This window comes from Pinus tabuliformis, chromosome 5_2 (assembly GCF_031772625.1).
Source record: "Pinus tabuliformis cultivar Carrire ecotype Pingquan chromosome 5_2, CPIR1, whole genome shotgun sequence".
NCBI lineage: Eukaryota > Viridiplantae > Streptophyta > Pinopsida > Pinales > Pinaceae > Pinus > Pinus tabuliformis.
The window spans coordinates 81,542,071-81,565,137 of record NC_142306.1 but is presented as its reverse complement, the minus strand read 5'-3'; the positions used below and the strand labels follow the sequence as shown (position 1 = coordinate 81,565,137).

At 39.8% G+C, this 23,067-nt stretch overlaps 1 pseudogene; it reads right to left on the bottom strand.

The window, feature by feature from the left end:
- LOC149157637 (serine hydroxymethyltransferase 3, chloroplastic-like) overlaps positions 1–9,505 on the bottom strand; it is a 44,571-nt pseudogene extending 35,066 nt beyond the window's left edge.
- Positions 9,506–23,067: the final 13,562 nt, after the last annotated feature.

Below are 23,067 nucleotides of genomic sequence, written 5' to 3'. Positions count from 1 at the left end.
CCTCCTCACATGCATCCTGTGACCTTTCACCTTTGTTTTCTCCTAATTTCCTTTATTTTTATAAATAAAATTCCAATTAACGTCTCTTTGCCTTTTCAAAGCCTTTGTCGTGAACAACCACTAGGATGTTTTTACCAACATTCAGCGTGAAATACATGTCCCATGACCTTGGTCTTATTTTCCCCTTATTAACTTTATTACATGAATTTTTGACATGGGGTTGCTACGATGTAGATATATTTATGTTATCATAGATGATAGAGAATACCAATGTTTTTTTTTTGGAGAAATCCTTAAAGAGCGCTCCATTACCTCCTCACTTTCATCTCCTTTGTTTTGATTGTTTCATTTGAAATTGCTTTCTTAGTGTGTAAACATTGGATTCCTTTGGCTCAACGTGATAGACTCTATTCTAAATTGTTTCCTCTTCCATTTATAAATTTTAGTATATGAAGTCATTAAAGTAAAGGTCTTTCTATTTAATTAAGTTTGTATTCAATACTAAGATGACATTATACTCAAGGGTGTTTTGTCTCTAGGCTAATATTTTCTTCAAAATATTTATTAATCTTGTGATTGCCCTCAGCATTAACCTCCTATAACCAGAGGTTGTCTCCAGGGAACAACACATACCTATCACTGGACCCTCTATGCATTCAAGAGAGATATTAGCAAGCCATGAAAGATATTCTTGGCATGCTAAAGGAGGACACACCAAAAATTGTTCGTGAACCAGAGAGATGGGGATATGTAAATTACATTGAAGCTTGGTTCCAAGCGATTTTCAGCACACAACATTTCTCCTTCATCCAACATCTCTTGGTGCCAAATCAACCAAACAACTAGATCCTCATATTTTGGTATTCAAATCATATTTTCCAAATTTGGATATAAGTATATTTGTAATTATGTTATGCACATGGCTTCGTTGGAAATATCCCTGCACTTGAACAGATTCTTTCACTTTTAGCTATAGTAGAATAATATATATAAATAAAAAATAAAATAGCAAAGATAAAAAAGGTCTAATTGTGAAAACTAGGACACTGACATAGTTAGACAACGACTTTTCTTGAAATCCAGGTTATTGGTTAGCAAAGTTCTCAATAATCTCTACATCATGTTGTTGGTCCTTTAAAATCTTTAAAATATTTATATATTCTCATGTTAGATAGTGTGGGGTGAATTAAGGCCCTCCAACTAATGAGCCTTGACCCATCAACCTCAACACATTATTTGGGTTCAACTCTAGAGATTTCTTTTAGTACCTTGCGGCTTACATACATTAATGATAGATCCTCCTGTTAATGATAGTGGGAATACATCAATGTCCCCTAATTGTTAGACCTGTTAGGGGAGTCAAATTTAGCTCCTTAATTTGTACCTACCAAGATGCACTAAGGTACCTTGACACTCATTAGCATAAATGGTGAATTGTCTCACATTGGTTAATGACATACGTTAATGGTTGGTAATCCATTGATTTCTCTCCATTCTCAACTTCAACACATCCATTCACATGGAAAGATTTGTACCATGATTTTGATTTCAATAAAGGTTTTGCGAAGAATTAAAAACTAGTCCTAGCCTTTCATATTTTGCAAATAATAATTGAAGATTGATGGTTGGATAGGCAATGCAACACAAGTTTAGCCTTAATCCTCTCAGAATTTTCAACAACCATTTGTAGGTGTTTTTACTCCACATATGTTGTTACTTCGTAGGTGTTGTTACTCTGTCAGTGTTGTTCCTCTACGGGGGCCTATTACTCTGTAATTGTTACTTTGCAAGTTCTATTACACCACAAGTGTTATTACTCTACAAATGTTATTACTTTGTATGTGTTGTTACTCTATACATGTTATTACTCTATAGGTTTTTGTTACTCCATAGGTGTTGTTACTTCATAGGTTCTGTTACTCCATCATTTTTAAGTGTTGTTACTCTACAGGTGTTATTACTCCATCATTTCCAAGATGCCCAACAACATGCTTGTTTTGATATTCCCTGCATATTAAAGATTCATCAACATTTTTCATCATTTTTGTCTCAATTTCAATACATAAATCAACCTCACACAATTAGCAATCAATAGTTAGCCTCACACATTTAGAAATCAATGGTTGAAAATCATTGGTATTTCAACACAATAGTTGAAATACATCAACGCTCTATTTTGGATTAGCTCAATGGCACAAAATTCTTAAAACTAGTTCTCCTCATCAACATGCCTTGTAACCTCAAGAGGTAAAACTTGAGGTGAAATACATCAATCAACATCACACAATTAGCAATCAATAGTTGGCCTCACACAATTAGAAATCAGTGGTTGAAAATCATTGGTATTTCAACACAATAGTTGAAATACAACAACACTCTATTTCGGATAAGCTCAATGACACAAAAGTCTTAGAACTAGTTCTCCTCATCAACATGCCTTGTAACCTCAAGAGGTAAAACCTAAGGTGAAATATGGCTTGAAACTTTTTAATTTGTTAAAAATTTAGGGGATAGTGATAATAGACTATTGTAAGCCTAACATTTCATTTTGTTTCATCTTGTATCTTCCTTTAAAATCTATTTCAACCCTCATATCTTACCATTCTGTTGTAGCGGCTACAACCACCCTCCAAAATTTTGTCTTAGCTTCATTCTGGAGCCTCCCTACCAACCATCCTTAGCGGCATGTCTTGCCTTTCAAAGTACAAAAGCTTCAGCGATTCTCTAGCAGACTGCTAGCCTGTACATGAGAGCTTGTTGCATCCCCCTCACAGGTCGTTTCTCCGGACTTGGTCTAGCCATAGGCTGAGAAGCTTCCTCAAGAAACTACACAATTTTGGAGGGGAACCAACCTTCCCTCCAGAAATTGCGTGATTCTATCTGGTAGCCTGCTGGGCTCTAGAATTGTGCAAATCTGCCTGTCAAGCTTCACTGAGAAAATTGCGTAATTCCTCCTAGTAGGACTGCTCAGCCCAGAAATTGCGCAATTTTGGGCAGCAGTCAACTACTCAGCCCATAAATTGCACAAACCTTATGGGCAGCCATCCCAGCTCCCTCCTAGAAATGCACATTTTTTCCCCGTAGCTGAGCAGGCTGTTGCATGTGCCATTGAGTTGACCGGTTCCACCCGGGACTAGGAAAAATTGACTTGCATCCATGGGCTGCTTTTTCCCGGAATAACAAAAAGAATCATGCAAAAAGCATCCCTAGATTTTAGGGACCTATTTTTAGCAGTTGGAGGTTACATGTAAAGATCGTTTTAGAATCTTTCCTCCAAGTGTCGTTTTTTCCTAGATTTGTGGCATGCGTGTCATGAGCCTCAAAATTTTTTATTTAACGGTTCAAAGCTCACTTATTCACATCAATCTTGGAGCTTTGACCTCCCACAACACATCTAGGAGTCTTCGACACATCCAGCTCAACTATTCATGGGTAAGTTGACTTAACTTGTATTTTGCAACATTTCTATCTCTTTTTGTGTTTTTGCTTGTGTGAGTGTTTCTTGCTTGATTTCCATGAACGCTTGTTGTCGTTTACATGCATACTATACTGTACTAGCAAAGTTTCAATTCTCGTTAGCATCTCACTGTTGTCGCATGCATGAAACTATTTTTCACGAACAGTCACCGATTCGGCAACTCGCTTTACCCACATGCATGTTGTTTTGTTTTCTGAATATTTCATTCATTGTTTGCATGCATGATCATTCACTCTTGCATTCACTCAGAATTTCCATGCATTCACATCCACATTTTCTTTCAGTTACCTGTTGACGAACTTTGCCTCACTAAGACAACCTTGCGCAATCTTGAGAGGGGAGGATTTGTCTTCCTCTCAGGAAATTCAAATTTCTGTCGAGTGACTATCCTCTAGTCTTGCATTGCAAAATTCTAAGGGATAGTGACTAATGGCCCAAAAAAATGCACAATGCAGTCATTGGGTCTGCAGCTATTTTCAGCTGAAATTGCGCATTGCGCAGTTCTAGCAGCCAGCATGCTAGCCTGGATTGCACATTTCGTAATCCCAGCAGCCAGCCAGCCTCCCCAGATAGCCCAGACTACCATTTGTATAGTTATGGAAGTCAGTCTCCCAGCCTCCTAGGAAAAATTACGCAATCCTTGACAATCAATCCCCAGGTATATTTCACGTTGTTCCTCAATTTGCTTTGGTTTTTGCTAATAGATTTCTTGACATGCATGTCGCTTTGTCTCTAGATCTAGCAGGTTTTCATCTGCCTCGTAGCAGTTCAGGATGAATGGCCTCAAAATGGGCTAGATCAAAGGACACTGACAAAAGTGCAATTGGAGCAGCAATTGAGCTAGTGTCTACAAGTCTGCTGATCTATGAAGACACCAAGCTGATTTTAGACAAGGACATCAAGCTAAAATGGCAAGAGGTAAATGTTGCATTTGCAGGAACATTTGGGGAAGACCTCGAAGACTGCCAAGTCTATGTGAACATCCACAAGTCTGGCTTGTACCGGATTGCATGCAGGTATCCCGTGCTCCCATGTGCGAACATGATACATTGGATTGTCTCGCACATTGATCTTGAGACGATGACATTGAGCAGTGTCAGTGGGATAGAGATCGCTACCTTTAGGGCAAAGGATTATGATGAGATGTATCAAATGTTGAAGCCCGTGATCAACATGGAGACTCCCTTCAGCATACCCAGTAGCAATGCCAACTCCAGAGACATTTTGAAGAACTGGGTGAAGGAGCCATCTAAATTCAGGATGACACCCAACCAAGTCTACAAGACTAAGATACTATGGAAGGTGTATCAATACTTGGTCATATTTGCATGTCGACTGTATGGCAAAGAAATCATGGAAACCTTCCCACAAAGTTGGTTGATCACGTTGGACCAACTGACCATAGAAGGCAAAGCATGCAACTGGTCCAACATGTTGGCTCACCAACTGAAGGAATAGGTAACAAGGGCTTGAAAGCCACCCAAAGGTATCCAAGAAAATATCTACATGTATGCTTACATCATGGATGCAATCTGTGCCCGTTAGGAGTTCTCTGGCTTGAAGTGGGGATGGACACCAGTGGAGACCTATGTGAACACTTATTGTAAAATTTTTCTCCAATGCAGCTTCAGAGGCATTATCACACAATTTTCCGATCATTTTGTCACCCTGGTTTACAAGATGATATTCGAACAACATCCACCTTGCATGTCGAAGGCAACAATGGAGGCATTGATCGACATACCTGAATGGTATGCCTCACCGTCTGGCACCTTCATATGGATGTACAACGTGAAGAAGTCTCTGCATTTTCTACTGAAGTTTTCCTTTGACAAGCTTGTCATGCAGGAAATATCATATCACATCTTGGCAGGATTGATATTTAGGCTGCATCGGAAGAAGAAGGAACCTTGGCCCGCTCTTCCGCTGCGAATTGTTTTATACGAGATACATAGTTTCAAGCATGCAGATGTCGAGGTAGATCAGATGAAGAAGTATCCATTCGGCCTTCCAAGTTACAATCCGTATGACCTACATTGTCTTGTGAAATATCGCAGCGTGAGAGTACAGTTTAACTGGATCCACGGGGCATGTCATTGGGTGGAGGAAGACCCATGGAGATATTGTTACAAATCCTCCAGACTCAATGAACTGGTCTGCCTCACTGTGGAATGGATAACGAAGAAACATCCTGGAGAGCACCAGAAGTAGCACCAGCATCAGATGTGAACATACCAGTGCGCGAGCAGCTTTGGCAATAGAGACAAATAGGCAACAACGCGACAAGAGAAACATTAAAAGGCAGAAAGAGAAACGAAGAATGGAGGAAACAGAGAAGGAGTTGCATGAGTTGAAGGAGAAAATCTGGAGGGAACAAGAGCCACGCAGACAGGAGAAGGAAGTGCAATAGGAACATGTACAACAAGGGTCGCAACTTGTGTAGATAGATGAAACTGCACCTGCACATGATACCAAAAAGATCTTTAATTCAAATGTGATTCATCCACTGTTTAGAAAGTGTTAATGAATGATTTAAAAACACCATTAAATACATAAACTGTAAAGCATGGAGAACTGAATAACAATGATGTAGCAAAATAATAGAACAACAAACATGTGTGAAAGAAAATGACACAAGAAATTCGTAATGGAGTTCGGCTATCTCAAAGACTAAATCTCCAGGCCTAGTCTTCAACAGGGAGGCCTTTATATTAAAACTTGAAAAACCAAAAAATACATCAAGGTTACATTAACAAGATCCTTGGTTGGTCTAGTTGTGTTCTACTCGACCTTAGAATTCTGACACAACTGATAGCTCGTAAAATGACCTCTTACAACTCCCGAAATAAGTCTGCAAAGTTTCGCCTCCAAGTCTTCAAAGCTACTCTAAAACTCTTCTGCTGCATCGAATGTACAATTCCACTCAAGGAACCAAGCTCACTCTCCTCTCTGGAAAATCAATGTAATACTATTTTATAAGTTCTTGAAACTTTATACATGACAATTGGTTTCAATTTTGTTACAAAAATAACATATACTTTAAAACCGCACCATATAAACATTACATTTGGTTCTCGGTGCAATGAAAATTATGCACATAGGTATCGAAACTATACAAATATGGCATATTAATGGCAACCACATATTACATTAAACTTCAGTGTGTTTGTATGGTTTCCAAACTTTAGCATATAGTTACAACTTCTCCAACGGTGGTATCCCGTGGCTTGGAGCGGTGCATGTTGTTTGGACCCGTGGCTTGGAGTGGTGCATGTTGTTTGGACCCGTGGCATGTGAACACGGTGGATGAAAAGGTTGCCCTATCCTCTTGCAGTCATGGTGAAGCGATGGAACCATGGCATAAAACATTATCGTTTCATGTTATAATTCAGCGATTTCGAAATGGCTCCCAACTCCGCGGTGGTTTCGTGGACTAATGGTTTCACACTCCGCACCATCCTATACCATAGACGATGCCCCATATGGTTATACCATAAACTCCTCACATTTGGTTATACAATAAACTTATATGCATTCAACCCACCATGTAACATTTGTGTTTAACCTTATGTAATATGTGTTTCACCATTTTGAAATATACATTCACCATTTATTTACACCACTACATATTTAATATATATATATATATATATATATATATTTATTTATTTATTTATTGTATGTTATGTGCATAATAAATCAAATGAGCCTATTTCATTTTTAATATATGGTTTAAACTAAACTATGAAATTTTAATACATATGCCATCACCATGTATATAATAAGAAATCGCCTTTTTAATCCATTCACCCCATTATTTCACCTTGTAACCAAATTGAAGACATTACCACTATAACAAAGCTAGAGATCTGCTACTGAGTTGAACCTGTACTTTTGCCATGTGTCGAGCAGTAAAACATTGTTTCGTCATAAACTTCCACAAGCAATTCCTCATTCATTCATAGGTCGAATGCACCCATTCAAGTTGCATTGGAGTCATTTCTACGGGCTCTACGAAATGATGCTACTTCCACTTGAATCCAATAACTTTTAATTTTAGGCTTTTCCTATATCCTTGATCAATTTCGGATCATTTCCTCCCCGCTTAGACCTTTTCGACCTCCAAAAGGCTTAAGTTCCATAAAACAAATATGGGTTCCATTTTCCCATTTTATCGGTATCTAGCCACTCTGTTCTGAACCTGTACACTTTACTCATCCATGCAATCATTATCACAACACACAAACTGCAGAATATATCAAGTCCTTTTCCACCCACATCTACATTCACAATTGCTGCTAATATCCAGGCACCACTAAACAATAATAAACCTATTAACAACATTGAAAGTATTGACATAGTTGAAACCATACCCTACTTCCCTTTTATAATTGACACAAAACTCAACTTATCACACTGCAAGTCTTGTTAATGTGCAATTTTGGATTCCTTAAGCAGAGCTATTTGTTTGTAATTAGCTTTAATGATCTCTTGCTTAGGTTCTTTAGATTGTACAACAACATCTTTACTAGAATAAGCTTCTTGTTTTAACTATTCAACTATAAAAGGAGATTTATCTGCTTTTTTATGATGAGAGTGTACAACATATTCAATTCCTTTTTTGAACAAGTGATATTGACTATTTTCCCTGTAAAAGATCACTTTTCTATCATATAAATATGGGCTACCCAAGACCATCCCACATGTATCTAGTTTTACCACATCACACATCACCCTATCCTTAAATTGAGAAGTTATTGCAAACGTAACATGCATTTCTCAGTTACTCGTAATTTATGATTTCTTCTCATCCAAATTAAGGTATACGGTTTATGATGCTTTTTTGGTTTTCAATCCCAATTGCTTAACCACTTTTTCTGAAATTAGGTTACATTGAGATCCACTATCTAACAATGTGTCGATCTTTGTATGTTTTCTAACAACCCTTATATGAAATAACTTTCCTTTGGAATTGTTAGAATCATTACCTTCATCGGATTTATCAATCATAATCAATGATGTGATCTACATCTCATCACCTAAATCTGAATCTAGGTCCAATAGTTTCGTTGCAGCTGCAACCTTTTGCTTCCCTTTTCTTATCCACTTTGGTTTCATTTCAGGATGCAATTGTCAACATTGATCCTCGCCATGACCCTCTTTCTTGCAATGTTTACAAGAGAGATTTTTAACCTCCTTTTTACTGAAGTTTACTTTCTTCAATTTCCCTTTTCCCTTTCTCTCCATTTTGGTTGTCAATTCTGATGATACCCCAACTCCCAACTTACCTACTTCAATGTAAGTTACTTGTACTACCACTTCATCCAAGTTAGTAGGACTGAACATAAATACAATATTGAGAACATACTTAGGTAATCCTCCTATGTATTTCATTATATTTTCTTGATTATAGAAAGGAATACCTAACATCAATGCCTTCTTACGAAACTCATCTGTATATTCCTGCACCGATTGACCTTTCATAACTTTTAGTCCTTGTAATTCTATTAAATATTTTTCCTTATATCCCAATGGATAAAATTGCTTTCTAAGTGAAGTAATAAAATCAAACCATGATGGAAAAATCTTACCAGTATGCTCAGTACCTTTCTATAACTTACTTTGCCACTAGATCAATGTTGTGCCCATTATACGAAGTGATGCTAGTCTGATTTTGACTTCATCTTTAGCGATTTGTTGCATGCTATAATATACCTCCATTTGCATGAACCAGTTGTCAAGCTTCTCGGCATCAAATTCTCCATTGTACATGGGTAACTCAAACTTAACATCGAGCTTCAACAGCTTTTTCAATGTTTTAGATGGATTCAAGAGAGAAGTGATAGGCTCTTTTTGATCGCTTTCCTCTTCTTTTCTAGATTGTGATGGTTGTACTTCTTTGTCTTTAGACTTTGTTGTCTTAAACTCTCGATAAATTTCTTCGAACATAGCTCGCAAGGTCATGAAAGCATCTATGAAGCCAGCATCAAATCCGAACGGATGATCACCGCTTCCTCCTTCAGCCATCTCTTCTCCTCGAGTTGTCCTTCTCGAGCCAACTTCTCGATCTCTTGCAACAAATTCTCCTTCACTAAGACTTGATTTGCTCCCGGTGATCATGCACACTCCAAATCACAGTTAACAACAACCTGCTCTGATACCAAATGATCCCAAAAAGATATTTAATTGAAATGTGATTCATTCACTGTTTAGAAAGTGTTAATGCATGATTTAAAACACCATTAAATACATAAACTGTAAAGCATGGAGAATTGAATAATAATGGGGCACCAAAATAATAGAACAACAAACATGTGCGAAAGAAAATGACACAAGAACTTGATAACAAAGTTCGACTATCTCAAAGCCTACATCTCCGGGCCCAGTCTTCAATAGGGAGGCCTTTATATTAAAACTTCAAATCCCAAAAAACACATCAAAATTACATCAACAAGATCCTTGGATGGTCCAGTTGTGTTCTTCTCGACCTCAGAATTCTGAAGCAATTGACAACTCAGAAAAAGACCTCTTACAATACCCAGAATAAGCCTGCAAAGTTTTGCCTCCAGATGCTCTAACTCTTCTGCTGCATAGAATGTACAATTCCGCTCAAGGAACCAAGATCACTAATGCTATTTTATAAGTTTTTGAAACTCTATACCTGGAAATTTGTTCCAATTTTGTTACAAAAATAACATATAGTTTAAAACCACACCATATAAGCATTACATTTGGTTCTCGGTGCAATGAAAATTATTCACACAAGTATCGAAACTGTACAAATATGGCATATTAATAGCAACCACATAATACATTAAAATTTGGTGTGTTTGTATGATTTCCAAACTTTAGCATATAGTAACAACTTCTCCGACGGTGGTATTCCATGGCTTGGAGCGGTGCATGTCGTTCGGACCCGTGGCATGTGAACATGGTGGATGCAACAGTTGCCATATCCTCCTGCGGTCACGGTGAAGTGGTAGAACCGTGGCATAAAACGTTACCATTGCATGTGATAATTCCGATGGTTTTGGAATAGCTCCCAACTCCGCTGTGATTTTGTGGACTAATGGTTTCACACTCCGCACCATGCTATACCATACACGATGCACCATAACGTTATACCATAAACTCCACACCATTTGGTTATACAATAAACTTATATGTGTTCAACCCACCATGTAACATTTGCGTTTAACCTTATGTAATATGTGTTTCACCATTTTGAAATATATGTTCACCATTTATTTGTGCCACTACATATTTAATATATATAGTTTAATGTATGTTATGTGCATAATAAATCAAATGTGCCTATTTCATTTTTAATATATGGTTTAATATAAACTATGAAATTTTAATACATATGCCATCACCATGTATATAATAAGAAATCACCTTTTTAATCCATTCACCCCTTTATTTCAAGTTGCAACCAAACTGAAGACATTACCATTGTAACAAAGCTAGAGATCTACCACTGAGATGAACCTGTAATTTTGCCATGTATTGAGCAGTAAAGCATTGTTTCAATTTGGTCGGTATCTGTCCACTTTGTTCTGAACCTGTACACTTTACTCATCCATGCAATCGTCAGCACAACAAACGAACTACATAATATATCAAGTCCTTTTCCACCCACATCTACATTCATATTTACTGCTAATATCCAGGCACCACTAAACATTAATAAACTTATTAACAAAATTGAAAGTATTGACATAGCTGAAAGCATACCTTGATTTCCTTTAATAACTGAAACAAAACTCAACTTATCACACTGCAACTCTTGTTGATGTAAACTTTTGGATTCCTTAAGCATAACTATCTATTTGTAATTAGATTTAATGATCTCTTGGTTAAGTTATTTAGATTGTACACCAACATATTTACTAGCATAAGCTGATTTTTTTAACTGTTCAACTATAAAAAGAGATTTATATGCTTTTGTGTGATGAGAATGTACAACATATTCAATTCCTTTTTTGAACAAGTGATATTGATTATGTTCCTTGTAAAATATTGTTTTTCTAGCATATAAATACGAGCTACCCAAGACAAATCCACATGTATCTAGTTTTACCACATCACACATCACCCTATCCTTAAATTTAGAAGTTATTTCAAATGATAACATGCATTGCTCAGTTACTTGTAATTTATGATTTCTTCTCATCCAAATTAAAGTATATGTTTTACGATTCTTTATGGTTTTCAATCCAAATTTCTTAACCACTTTTTTTTGAAATTAGGTTAGCTTGAGATCCACTATCTAACAATGTGTCGATATTCGTATGTTTCATAACAACCCTTATATGAAATAACGTGCCTTTGGAACTGTTAGAATCATTACCTTCATCGGATTTACCAGTCATGATCAATAATGTGATCTGCGTCTCATTGCCTGAATCTGACCCTAGGTCCAATGGTTTCGTTGTTGATGCAACCTTTTGCTTCCCTTTTTTGATCCACTTTGGTTTCATTTCGGGATGCAATTTCCAACAATGATCCTCGTCATGGCCCTCTTTCTTGCAATGTTTACAAGAGAGATTTTCAACCTTCTTCTTGCTAAAGTTTACTTTCTTCACTTTCCCTTTTCCCTTGCTCTCCATTCTCGCTGTCAATTTTGATGATACCACAAATCCCAACTTACATGTTTCAATGTAAGTCACTTGTACTACCACTTCATCCAAGTTAGTAGGACTGAACATACATACAATATTGCGAACATACTCAGGTAATCCTCCTATGTATTTCATTCGAGTTTCTTGAGTATACAAAGGAATATCTAACATCAATGCCCTCTTACAAAACTCATCTGTATATTCCTGCATTGATTCAACCAAGCTCACTCTCCTCTCTGGCACATCACTGTAATGCTATTTTATAAGTTTTTGAAACTCTATACATGGAAATTGGTTGCAATTTTGTGACAAAAATAATATATAGTTTAAAACTGCACCATATAAACATTACATTTGGTTCTCAGTGCATTGAAAATTATGCACAAAGGTATCAAAACTATACAAATATGGCATATTAATTGCAACCACATAATACATTATACTTTAGCGCGTTTGTATGGTTTCCAAACTTTAGCATATAGTTACAACTTCTCCGATGGTGGTATCCCATGGCTTGGAGCGGTGCATGTCATTTGGACACATGGCACGTGAACACGGTGGATGCAAGGATTGACATATCCTCCTACGGTCATGGTGGAGCGGTGGAACTGTGGCATAAAACGTTACCATTGCATGTGATAATTCCAGCGATTTCAGAATGGCTCCCAACTCCGTGGTGGTTTTGTGGACTAATGGTTTCAAGTTGCGTTGGAGTCGTTTCTGCGATCTCTACGCAATGGCGTCGCTTCCACTTGAATCCATTAACTTTGAAATTTAGGCTTTTCCTAGATCCTTGATCAATTTTGGATCAGTACAGATAGTAGACTCAGCAGAACAACTAGTATCAGGCAGATAGGGTGAAGCATCGTAGGAGCATGCCTTCGCTCAGGATATAGAGCAAGCACTTGAACAGATGGATACGGATATGGAGCAACATGAGTTAGAGCAGGATATCGACCTCATGCCTCACCACCAAGAGGTTGACCCGCCAGCTTCACTGCATCCAGAAGAAGAGCAATTCCCAAGCGACCAAGGAGACACTGAAATCCTTGGAGATCAGCTGGAAGGAGAGATGCACAACATCTCATTTGACGAGTCTCAACATAGAGTTGTGCAATCTCGCAGAGTGTCAAATTTGGAGGATCATACATCTCTTGCACAGTTTGGGGAATGAGTGATCGTGTCTTACGTGAAAAAGAATCAAGAAGCATTGGCAGATGCTACCAGAGCATATGCTGAGCCACTAGCTCAAGTGTTCGCTTCTTGATAGTTGAAAATGAGAAAATGGCTAAGGAGCTACAAACAACCAAGTAGGGAGGAGAACTGGTTACAACATCTGCCTGAGCATAATTGAAGAAGGAAATATTGGATGAAGTATTGTCCCTTGACACAGTCATGCAGGAATTTTATTCCAAGTTTGGTACCGTGCACAAGGTAGTCGTCCATCTCAACAGCTGGTAGCAGTGATGCACTAGAAGAGCACGTATCATGTAGAACATGCATGATCTTGTTGATTACATGCAAAAATGGATGATGAGATACAAGGGAGCCCCACTTCACTTGCCTAAGATGATGAAGCCCAGAGTGGTCAAGCTGAAGGCATGCATCCGAATTCAAATCCAGAACTAGGAAGATCTCCCGCATCTTATCAATAGTCTACAGGCTTCCCATGCACGTGTGTTCAAGAGTATGGATGTTTTTGTGCATTCACATGTGATCCCATATATTGGGATACTCACCCAGATGAAGACAAATGCATAGGTTCGACTAGAGCTTGACTCGTACTTTGACAAGTTGATGTGCATAGCCACTAGCCCAGACTTATCAATCAGTGCAGACACAATGCACAAGTATGTTGTTGGTCCGGCCGCACTCAAGACAATGATGCACGTGCTATCAGACAAGTTGGATAGAGGAGCCTGAGTAGTGTACCCAGATGCTATGGAGGCGAGATTTCATTTCTAGAAAGATGTCACCTTAGAGTACACAGACACCATCGCAAACTACCTAGCTTGGCATCAGTTCACTACTGTTGACCATCGTGAGGATGTCGAAGAGCTAGTCTTCCAACATTTGTTGGAGTCATAGTGATGTCTTGCATGTCTTTCTCAAGCCATTTTGTCTCACATGGGTACATGTGCATTGTAATGTAACGTCTTGTCAAGTGTAAGTTCAAGTGTCGATAATTGGATGTAACAGTCATAGAGTAGACGAAGAGACATGAGGGCAGATGAACTGTCACAAAGGGGAATGTCAAGGGCCACCCAACCCTTTGCTATAAATAGTCCCTCATAACTCATTGTAAAGGATTTTGGTCAGCCAAGCTTCTGATAGGAGTATCTTAGAAAAATCTTGGATAGTATTATAAAGAGCTTTGGCTTCTCCACTGCACATAGCTAGTATATCTCTTTGGAGGAGTAGGTGGTTGTGGCTGTAACGTTCCATTGTCAGAATAGTGGTTGGACATGGATGTGTTGTATGACTGGAACTTACAATTCTTAATATAACAGAGCCAACACATTTCATGCATATGTTGTATTGTATTTCAGCTATCTTGAGTACTCTAAATGATATATGTATCTATTTGCATACGTATGCATCTGTAGTTATTTCTGTATATGTATGTATGAATCTTTCTTAAATGTGTTGTTGGTTTAACCATCACTTTGGATTGCTAGTTTACCTGTCTTCCATGTTGTGATGCATCTTTGCTCATGTTTTCCCTTCTTAACTCCATGCTATCACATGTTTCCAAGGGGCGCACCCACCTCACCCTCCGTGTGTTAGAACCGCTCATGCACCTTTCTTGGCTTACTGCATATGTCACACCCTTTATACGAATAGGGAAATCTTACTTGCCTTTGTGTGAAACCACGATCAAGGCATTACCGTATGACCCACTGCTGGGACTCCTACACCAAATGACCTGAGGTCTAATTGGGACTTCTTACTGGGGAGATCCCCTGACATGTTGGCGGGTCCAGCACCATCAACATTTCTGGTGCTAGAGAGAGGGCCAAATGACACGACGAGTCCTCTCATCCTATTTTGAACCTTTGCATATCTATCATGGAATCTTGCACTCTCAACTCTCCATTATGTTTTTCGCATGCCAAACCTATTACCATCTGGAGGGAGTTTTTTGATCTCTTGTCCACATACACATCTGATGGTGAAGGCAAAGTCGCCTGGCCTAAGTTCTTACATGACTTCCTTGCCATGCTTCACGAGGAAGATGGATGTTTTGACGAATAGGCTAGTATTCTGCTTGCATACACACTTCGCGAATCCCCACATCGATGGCTATGCAGCCTACTAGCTAACAGTGTGCACTCACTTCAGATCTTCTATGATCTCATTGAAGATACTTTCTATCATTTTGATCCAAAATATCTTGACCAAAAATTGTTACAACAATGGAAGGCTCCACATGAATCGCCTATGGACTTTTGGCAAAGCTTCCGTGATTTGTAGTTTCAAGCTCTGAAGAGTTAGATGAATTTCTTTTATCTTTGGGATAGATTCAAGTACTGCCTTAACAAATTAGCTCATCCCAAGAAGAATTTTTAGCTCAAACCTTGCTCATCATAGTTCAGTGATGGAGTTGCCAAATCAGAGACGAACATGGTCACTGCCACAAGTGACCTCCCGTCGTCCCCTCATCAAATAGCTCCATCACTGCAGAGTGATGCAGGAGATCATGCTCACACATCTATTCAGCTGTCACATCCTCCCAACATCACTTTGCTTAATTTTTGCGCAGATTTGGTTGTGAGGCCATCGAGTTGTCATATGCATTTTGTACCACAACCTCCATCTTCATACTCGAATGATCCTCCGGATGATACTGTCTTGTGTTCTTCCATTCCGAACTCTACACTTGTTGTGAATGAGGCTCAAGCCATTAACAGAGTTGTTGTTGCACAACCAACATGCACTGTCATTCATGAAGAGTATCACTGGGAGCTTGAGCATCACCACTCGGCGAAGGATGAATCCTTCTACCCAAGCCTCCTCCATTCTTTCCTGACATCTTTGGTGAACCTACCATCCGTGATTTCACATGTGTATCTTCATCTATGGATTCACCCATTGTTGATCACTCACAGGACACACCGGATGTCAGTCCATCATCCGATAGCAGAGAGAATAAATTATTCATTGAAAATCCACTTGAATTTTCATCTGCCTTTTTCGAAAACACATAGGATTAATTTGTCCACTTCTCATCTACCCCTCTGTTTGATTTATCAGATCATGAGGATGTCAATGAAATCATTGATTTTTCTGATTGTGGTTGTCGTGATCCATTAACTTCCATATTTGATCATGATGGTGATTCCATCGCAATTAATTTTTCGAAGCCACATGTTTATGATGATCTATCTGACGATGAAGTCGAAACACCCAAGATTGTCGAGGCACTTCAGCCCGAGCTAATGGTTATGTTAGGCCCTCGTTGTCCTGAGGCTAGTTTCACATCTGATCAGGAAATTGTTCAATCACCTGAGGCTCCTCATCACTCATCTATATGCATTGAAGATTAATCTCACACACAGATCATGCTTCCTCCACTCGAACTACATGATCCCATTGTTCATGCATTGGGGGAATCTTACATTACAAGCACACGTGCACGACCCAAGTTGTATTTGCTTCTTTCATTTGCTTGCATGTCATAGTCAAGAGTATGTGTATGCTTCAAAGCTGCACGTAGCGTTGCACAGCATCGTGGCAAGTCCACAGACCACATGTCATGTGCTTACACTCACTTATGTCCCATGGACACTTTTTACAAGAAATGTGTTTGTATTCATTGTTATATCTTTCTTGTTTGCTGGTTTGCACAACCAGGTTTCTCGTGGACGAAGCCTTCACCAACATGGTTCAACCAATGCACCGATGGCTGCATGGGAGATATCACTTCACGTGATCAGGCCCATGCACCGTTAGCCTAGGAGTAGGAGTAGTGTTTGCTTTTAGTATGTTTTCTTGCATGCTTGTTTGATTTCTTTCTTTGCGTGTTTGTTTGTATGCTTGCTTGTTTGATTACTCACTTTGATTTCACATTTACTTCTGCTTCTGATTTGCTTTGGCTTTTTTGTTTGATTGTTTTGTTCATAGGTTAGTTTCACATGAAACCATGTAGGACACTTGAAACAAGCTGGGTAAAGTAAAAGAGGCCTTGTACAACTATCACTACTTGGTTATCTGTCATCCTTCCTCTATGTGAAGAACTTGTTACTTTTGGTCCATGATACTTTGATGGAATACTTACTGTTCGAAGTGAACCTTGGTGAAAACACAACGTTTGCATGCTCAATAGTGTCACCTACTCTAGTCGACTGTTTTTGGGTTAACCCTTGTCAGCTCATTTAAGTAGAGTAAGGGGAGGGGGAAACCTTAACAGGAACGTCAACGGTAAACAATAAACTACTTATCTGAAGGAACAACATCTTCTTCTCTCAATAAGTCAGGATCCCTATTCTTCCTCTAAAATGAAAAGAGTTATGCACAGTTATGAAAATGAAAATGAAAAAATGAAAAGTGAAAATTTTAAAAAATGAAAAAGAATAAGGAAAAAGAAGAGAAAGGTATCCTATGCAGAGAGGTGATGCAAGTAACTCCACCAGAGTACTGACCTGGCTTGCTGGCAGTGGAGCGATGCTTGCGTTCTTGCGTGACTCTACAGGGGTACTATCTGGGCCTATTGGCAGTGGAGTAACACTAGAGGTGAAACTAAGATTCTGAAAACTATACTTCTTGTGCACTAATATACCCCTCAACCCCAATTGAAGCAACTGTGTTTCCCTGGCTTGGAATGTGTGTCAATAAACCAAGAGCTTGGTATATGCTACATCTTACAATCAAGCGTGGAAACCAAGATGAACTGAGAACTGAATAATACTTCTGCAGTTGTTAGACTTGTTTTTCACGAGCAAGGTCCATTCAGAGAGCTGGAGTCCTACCACAATGTTGCCAAGTGTTGTAGCGGCTACAACCACTCTCCAAAATTTTTCCTTAGCTTCATTTTGGAGCCTCCCTACAAACCATCCTAAGCAACATGTCTTGCCTTGTCAAGTACACAAGCTTCAATGATTCTCTAGTAGACTTACAGCCTGTGCATGAGAGCTTGTTGCATCCACCTCATAGGCTTTTTCTCTAGACTTGGTCCAGCTACAGGCTGAGCAGATCCCTCAAGAAATTATGCAATTCTGGATGGGAACCAGCCTTCCCTCCATAAATTGCACAATTCTATCTGGCAACGTGTTGGGCTCTAGAATTACACAAATCTATCTGTCAAGCTTCACTGAGAAAATTGTGCAATTCCTCTTAGCAGGACTGCTCAGCCCATAAATTGTGCAATTTTGGGCAGTAGTCAGCTGGTCAACCTAGAAATTACGCAAACCTTCTGGGCAACCAGCCCAGCTCCCTCCCAGAAATGCGCATTCCCCCCTCCAGTTGAGCAGGCAGTTGCATGTGCCATTGAGTTGACCGGTTCCACCCGAGACCAAGAAAACTTGACTTGCATGCATGGGCTACTTTTTCCCAGAATGGAGAAAGGAAACATGCAAAAAGCATCCCTAGATTTTAGGGACCTATTTTTAGCAGCTGTAGGTCACATGCAAAGATCTTTTTAGAATATTTACTCCAAGTATCGCTTTTTCCTAGATTTGTGGCATGCACTTCATGAGCCTCAAATTTTTTTATTTGATGCTTCAGAGCTCACTTCTTCACATCGATCTTGGAGCTCTGACATCCCATAGCATATCCAAGAGTCTTCAACACATCTAGCTCAGCTATTCACGGGTAAGTCCGCTTAACTTGTCTTTTGCAACATTTTTATCACTTTTTGTGTTTTCACTTGTGTGAGTGTTGTTTGCTTGATTTCTGTGAATGCTTGTTGCCATTTACATCAGTACTAGCTTGTACTAGAACTGTTTCAATTTTCGTTAGCATCTCACTTCTGTCGCATGCATGAAACTGTTTTTCACAAACAGTCACCGATTTGGCGACTCGCTTCACCCACATGCATGTTGTTCCGTTTTATGAATCTTTCATTCACTATTTGCATGCACGATCATTCACTCTTGCTTTCACTCAGAATCGCCAAGCATTCACATTCAAATTTTCTTTCAGTTTCCTGTCGGCGGGTCTGGGTAGCCTTAGCCCGTACTCTGCCTCACCAAGACAACATTGCGCAATTTTGAGAGGGACGACTCTATCTTCCTCTCAGGAAATATGCATTTCTTCCCAGTGACTATCCTATAGTCTTGCATTGCACAATTCTAAGGGACAGTGACTGTTGGCCCAGAGAATTGCCCAATGCAGTCATTGGGCCTAGAACCGTTTCTAGCTAAAATTGCACATTGCGTAGTTCTAGCAGCCAATAGGCCAGATTTGATTGCAGATTGCACAATTTCAGTAGCCATATAGCCTCCCCAGACAGCCCAAACTACCTTTTGCGCAGTTCTGGCAGCCAGTCTCCCGGCCTCCTAGGAAAAATTGCGCAATCCTTGCCAGTCAATCCCCAGGTATGTTGAATTTTGTTCCTCAGTTTGCTTTAGTTTTCGTTGACAGATTTCTTTCCATGCATGTCGCTTTGCCTCTGGATTTAGTAGGTGTTCATCCGCCTCTTAGCAGTTCAGGTTCAATGGCCTCCAGGAGAGAATGAACAAAGGACACTGACAGAAGTGCAACTGGAGCAGCAGTTGAGCGAGTGTCTACAAGATTTTTGATCTATGAAGACACCAAGATGAATGTAGACGAGGACATCAAGCTAAAATGACAAGGGGTCAATGATGCATTTGTAGGCACATTTGGGGAAGACCTTGAAGATCGTCAAGTCTATGTGAACATCCAGAAGTCTGACTTATACCGGACTACATGTAGGTATCTTGTGCTCCCATGCGTGGACATGATACATTGGATTGTCTCGTACACTGATCTTGAGACGATGACATGAGAAGTGTCAATGAGACAGAGATCACTACATTCAGGGCACAGGATTATGATGATATCTATTAGATGTGGAAGCTCATGATCGACATGGAGACTCCCTTCAACATACCCAGTAGTAATGCCAACTCTAGAGACATTTTGATGAACTGGGTGAAGGAGCCAGCTAAATTCAGCATGACACCCAACCAGGTCTACAAGATGAAGATACTGCGGACGGCGTATCAATACTTAGTCATCTTTGCATGTCAATTGTATGACCAAGAAAGCACAAAAACATTCCTACAGATTTGGGTGATCGCGTTGGACCAACTGACCAAAGAAGGAAAAGCATGAAACTAGTCTGACATGTTGGCTCACTAGCTAAAGGAATAGGTAGCAAGGGCTCGATAGCTGCCCAAAGGTATGCAAGCAGAGATCTACATGTCCACTTACATCTTGGATGTAATTTGTGTCCGTCAAGAGTTCCCAGGCTTGAAGTGGGCATGAACACCAATGGAGACCTCTGTGAACACTTATTATAAGATGTTGTTCGAATGTAGCTTTAGAGGAGTTATCACACAGTTGTATGATCATTTTTTCACCTCGGTTTACAAGATGATATTCGAATAGGATCCACCCTGCATGTCAAAGACAACAATGGAGGCACTGATCGGCATAGATGATTGGTATGCCTCACCGTCCGACACCTTCATACGGATGTACAGCACGGAGAATCCTCTACATGTTCTACCAAAGTTTTCCTTGGACAAGCTCATCATGTAGGAAGTATCATATCACATCTCGATAGGATTGACAACTAGGCTACATCGGAGAAAGAAGGCACCTTGACTCATTCTTCCGTTGTGGATCAGGTTATATGAGATATGGATTATCAAGCATGAGGATGTCAAGGCAGAGCAGATGAAGAAGTATCCATTCGACCTCCAAAGTTACAATCCATATGACCCGCATTATCTTGTGAAAGATCACTGCGCGAGAGTATAGTTTAACTCGATCCACGGAGAATGTCATTGGGTGGAGGAAGACCTGTGGAGATATTGTTACAACTCCTCTAGAATCAATGAACTGGTCGACCTCGCTATGGAATGGATAGCGAAGCAACATCCCAGAGAGCACCAGAAGTAGTAGCAGCAGCAGAGTTGAACATACTAGTGCATAAAAAAGACAAGAGGAAGATTGTCAACAACATGGAGGAAGAGAAAAGATGCAAGTTATGAGTAGATCCACTTGTGTAGAAAGAAAAGATGCAAGTTATGAGTAGATCCACTTGTGTAGAAAGCAACTTTGGAAATAGAGGCAAAGAGGAAACAATGCGACAAGAGAAACATGCAAAGGTAGAGAGAGAAATGAAGAATGGAGGAAACAAAGAAGGAGTTGCTGAATTGAAGGAGCAACTCTAGAGGGAACAGGAGCTGTGCAGACAGGAGAATGAAGACCCATATGAACATGTACAACAGGGGGCACAACTTGTGTAGATAGATGAAGCTGTGCCCATACAGATAGTAGACTCATCAGAATAGCTGGCATCAGGAAGATAGAGTGAACCATCGCAAGAGAAGGACTTCGCTCAGGAGATAGAGCAAGCACTTGAACAGATGGATATGGATATGGAGCAATAGGAGTTAGATCAAGATATTGAACTCATGCCTCACCACCAAGAGGTTGACCTGCCAGCTTCACCACATCCAGAAGAAGAGGAAGTCCCAAGCGACCAAGGAGACACTGAAATCCTTGGAGATCAGTTAGAAGGAGAGATGAAAAACATCTCATTCGACGAGTCTCAACATAGAGTTGTGCAATATCGTAGAGTGTCAACTGCAGAGGATCATAAATCTCCTACATAGTTTGAGGAACGAATGATCGTGTCTGACATGCACAAGAATCCAACAACATTGGCCGGTGCTACCAGAGCATATGCCAAAGCCACTAGCTTGAGTGTTCACTTCTTGATAGCTAAAAACAAGGCAATGGATAAGGAGCTACAGATGGCCAAGCAAGGAGGAGAACTGGTTACAACATCTGCTAGAGAAGAATTGAAGAAGGAAATACTGGATGAAGTATTGTCCCTTGACACACTCATGCGGGCATTGTATTCCAAGTTTGGTACTGTGTACAATGCAGTCGTCCATATTAACGGTTGGCAACAACGATGTGATAGAAGAGCATATATCCTGTCAAACGTGCATGTTGCTGTTGATTACATGAAAATATGGACGATGAGATACAAGGGAGCCCCGCTTCACTTGCCTAAGATTATGAAGCCTAGAGTGGTCGAGCTAAAGCCACGCATCTGGATTTAGATAAGAACTATGAAGATCTCCCACAGCTCATCACTAGTCTATAGGATTCCCATGCACATGTATTCAAGAGTATGGATGTTGTTGTGCATGCACATGCGATCCCATCTTCTGGGACACTCATTAACGCAAAGACAAAGGCACAGGTCCAACTAGAGCTTCACTCGTACTTTCACAAGTTGATGCGCATAATCATGAGCCCAGACATATCAATCAGTGTAGACACCATGCACAACTATGTTTCTGGTCCAACCGCACTCAAGATAATGATGCACGTGCTATCAGGCAAGTTGGATAGAGGAGCTCGAGCAATGTACCTAGATGTTATGGAGGCAAGAGTTCGTTTCCAAAAATATGTCACCTTAGAGTACACGGACACCATCGCGGACTACCGAGCTTGACATCAGTTCGCTACTGTCGACCATCGTGAGGATGTCGAAGAGCTAGTCTTCCAATAGTTTTCCGAGTCATGGTGATGTCTTGCATGGCTTTCTCAAGCCATTTTGTCTCACATGGGTACATGTGCATTGTAATGTAACGTCTTCTCAAGTGTAAGTTCAAGTGTTGATAGTTGGATGTAACAGTCATAGAGTAGATGAAGGGTCATGAGGGTAGATGAACTATCACAAAGGGGAATGTCAAGGGCCAGCCCACCCTTTTCTATAAATAGTCCCTCATAACTCATTGTAAAGGCTTTTGGTCAGCC